A 3,998-nucleotide genomic window follows, 5' to 3' on the forward strand; every position below is an offset into this window, starting at 1 on the left:
TAGGTCGTTTTTCAATTAAGAGTGCATTGTTATTGAATAAGGGAGTATGATTGTGCCATTTTTGTGGGTTAGGATATTTTTTTTGTGTTTCACGCCATATCCGGTCATTGAACCTTCTTATTTGTCATAATAGAACATTCTAGAACATTTGTGATGTCACAGTATGATGTCATAATCAAACATTATAGAACATTTGTGATGTCACAATATGATGTCATAATCAAACATTCTAGAACATTTGTGATGTCACAGTATGATGTCATAACCAAACATTCTAGAACATTTGTGTATCTATTCAACAATTCTCTCATGTCTTCCTAGAATGTGAAAGGTATAGGAAAGAGAGGGGAATCTTTTAGAAAAGTCTGGTAGAGTTGGGAGTCTCTTCCTTCTCTCTTAAATCTTTCTTTGGCATGGATAATGAGAACCACCAGCTGATCACAGAGGCAGTGCTGACATTTCTGCATGCTTCAGAGTTGTACCAGAGGATATAGCGTTATTGTATTTATTAGTATTGGACAGGCAAGAGGAGCAGAGAAGAAGGAGATAGTTTGTTTTGAAGAGGAGAAGAAGAAGAGGGTAAACAATCAAAAGTTGGTTTACCAGAGGCCTAACTATGGCACACCACTAGCGTAGTATAAGAACTGAGGAGGGCAGTAATACGCCTGCGGGAAATTCAAAAGAAGAAAGAAGGAGGAGAAGAAGAGCTCATCAAAAGAATTGCGGAGGGCAGTAATACGCCACGATGCGTCTACACTGCCGGAAATTCTAAAGAAGAAGAAGAAGAAGAGCTCAGTGTGCATCTTGAAACAGTGCTGAGCAGTACTGAACCGATAGACTAAACAACATAGATTTCCGGCTTTCAGGTGTGGAGGAATTTTGTTGTGTCGAGTCGGCAGTGATTTTGGAGACTGGGAAAATACAGTTTTCTTACCTTGTAGTAGTGATGTGAATATTTAGGAAAATAGCTTTAGGACCCCTTCTGGAAAGAAAGACTTCGCTGTGGAAGAGAAATAAACCATTTGGATATCTTTGTTTTTCACTGGAGCGGCTGTGGACATTATTTTTCATTATCAACGAACGTACTACTCACGAGTAAGCAACTTTAACCAGTAGAGTGGAACGTCGGCCCTCATATTAGTAAGAAAACTGTTCCAAGAGGAAAAAGGTGTCAACACATACAGTATCACGGACACGCTTGTGAGAAATGAGAAATTAGAAATTAGATGAAATGAGGTGTAATCCTCTCAAACTTGGATGTCTCCTGGCTTTTGGGTGTTTTCTGTCACTAACTTGGTTCACATCGGTTCCCAATGGAAGAGAAGCACACCTTGACTTCCAGGCCATGTACAAGCGTCTGCTGGCTGCTGAGGCGCAGGGCGGGGCGCTGAGCAGGGATCTCAACAGGGTTCTAGAACAGCTGAGGAACTTCTCCAGAGCTGCCAACACCTCCCCCACTTGCTCCTTCACCACCGACAACCCCAACAACTCCATAGGCCTCCTCCAGCCCAATGCCTACCTTTATCTGCCCCATCTCATGCTACACCCAGACAGCCTCACGCCCAACGTTCACCTGGGACAGGGCCGCAAGGGAGTGTCTCTGGTGCTGGGTATTCCTACAGTTAAGCGTGAGAACGCGACATACCTGGTCGGCACTCTTAGCTCCCTGCTGTACAACCTGTCTCCCTCCCAACGCCTGGACCTGCTCCTCATAGTCTTCGTCGCTGAGACAGACTCAGACTATGTCAGCAGCGTAGCAGAGATCATTGAGAAGAATTTTCATAAAGAGGTGCTCTCAGGTTTACTGGAGGTGGTCTCCCCATCACAGTTCTTCTACCCCAACTTCACTGGCCTGAAGGAGCGATTTGGAGATTCCAAGGACAGAGTCAAATGGAGAACCAAGCAGAATTTGGACTACAGTCTCCTCATGCTCTACGCACAGGACAAAGGCACCTACTACGTCCAGTTGGAGGATGATATTGAGGCAAAGGCAGACTATTACAGCTCCATGAAGACCTACGTCACACAGATGTCTTCAGACCAGTGGCTTTTCCTGGAGTTCTCTCAACTTGGATTCATAGGTAAGCTGTTTCGCACCCGTGACCTTCCGATGATCACACACTTCTTCCTGATGTTTCACAAAGACAAGCCCGTCGATTGGCTGCTGGACCACATCCTATGGGTGAAGGTTTGCGACCCTGCGAAACCCGCGAAAGACTGTGATGAAGAGAAGTTGTTACTCAGACCGAGGTATAAGCCGTCACTCTTCCAACATGTAGGCCTGCATTCCTCTCTACCCGGAAAACGACAGCGTCTCAAAGATACAGACTTTGGGTAGCAGCCCTTGTACGAGGCTCATACCAACCCTCCTGCGGTGCTGAGCAGCAGTCTGAAGGCCTACCAGCAGCACACCCTGGACAGAGCATACCAGGGACACGACTTCTTCTGGGGGCTCACACCTGCCCGGGGCGATCATGTCCTTATCCTCTTCTCCCAGCCCATCACTGTTAAAGGGTACCGCTTCCGTAGTGGAAACATTGAGACTGACGGAGACAGATTCTACAACACCACAGTGGAGATACAGCCTGTTGATGCCTCCGTCGGAGAGTTGCTGGTCACTGGCTCCACCCCTCAGTACAAAGGATCAGACAGTGGCTTCTTTATTATCGGTGCCTTTGAAAGCGGGATTGCAGAGGGAGAGATGACAGTGATGCAGCCAATTACAGCTCTACGTTTTGGTGGTCCAATCAGACTCTGATGTATGGGTTATATTGAGCGAGATATTCATCAAAGTTTGAAGACTGCTGAGAATAGGAGGGGAAGCCAAACACACCAGCAGCCATCCCGCACCACAACACACTCGGACAAAGTTCATCCCCTAGTGGACAAAGACATTTATTATTATTACAAAAGGATGTTTTTTTATGAAGTGCCTGAAACTGAGAGCGTGTGAAGTGGACACAGGTGACTGAAGAGGTGTAGCACCCAGTAATGTATTATTTTACTAAATAGTAGTGTTGTCAAAAATATCGATTTTTCGATACATATCGATTCTGAATATTTAAAACAGTTTCAATACTCATTTCCCGCAATATCGATATTTAATTATTCATAATTATTACATTTTTTTTGGTATAATGAAGTTGCATTGTTCATTTCAATACCTGTAATAGTACAGTAGTCCACACACACATGTGTGCATTCAGTTAAGTTGGAATATGACTGTAATACAAACAGTTCAGTTTGTCAGGTACATGCAACACAGATTACAGTGTTGACATTTTTTTATTTTTTTTTATCCTTTATTTATCCAGGAATGTCCCATTGAGATACAAGATCTCTTCTTCCAGGGAGTCCTGACCAACACCTGTCTGCTTGAGAAAATACCATGTTCTGCAATAAAGATTATTGAAGTGAGATGAACAGACAACTTTATTTTATTAGATAAAACATGTTGACAAAGTTTTACTTTGCAGTTGAAGAAAGGTAATAAATTAAATGTGATAAAAAAAAAGTTATAAATTAAAAAAAATCCGCAATACTCAGCGTATCGCGATATATTTTGTATCGTGATGCAAGTATCGCGATAGTATCGTATCGTGAGGTCTCTTGCGATTCCCACCCCTAATGTCATACATGTTATGATGAATTGAAAATGGGGGACCCTGATGTAAACAAGACAAAAGTCTTTCTCTGGTCTGCATCCCAACACATTGACCACCAAAGTCCTGCGGCGATTTATAGTCCAGGGCCCTATTCCCCGTACCTGGTTCAACTAAGTCGATCAAGATGTCATTATCCAGATTCAGTTAACCCGATGTTTGAAGCCGGGATTTTCCTGTTCCTCGAAGGTGGATTCAGTCTCGTTAACTCAAGCCAGACTTGCGACCCAGGATAAGTGCGCGTGCCCGCCTCAGCCGAGAAGGCAGCAAGTGTCGAGAGCAGAGATCCTGATTCTCTAGCGGCATTGATTGATTAATTGATTTAAAACTTTAGTA

At 43.8% G+C, this 3,998-nt stretch overlaps 1 pseudogene across 1 annotated transcript; it reads left to right on the forward strand.

Moving 5' to 3' along the window:
- Positions 1 to 1,345: 1,345 nt before the first annotated feature.
- On the forward strand, positions 1,346 to 2,885 carry LOC311228236 (alpha-1,3-mannosyl-glycoprotein 4-beta-N-acetylglucosaminyltransferase B-like; annotated as a pseudogene). The gene has a single exon. The product of its transcript is annotated as an alpha-1,3-mannosyl-glycoprotein 4-beta-N-acetylglucosaminyltransferase B-like (transcript).
- The last annotated feature ends 1,113 nt before the right edge of the window (positions 2,886 to 3,998 follow it).

The sequence above is a fragment of the Notolepis coatsorum genome (genome assembly GCF_963971535.1).
Source record: "Notolepis coatsorum genome assembly, chromosome: 5".
Taxonomy (NCBI): Eukaryota; Metazoa; Chordata; class Actinopteri; order Aulopiformes; family Paralepididae; genus Notolepis; species Notolepis coatsorum.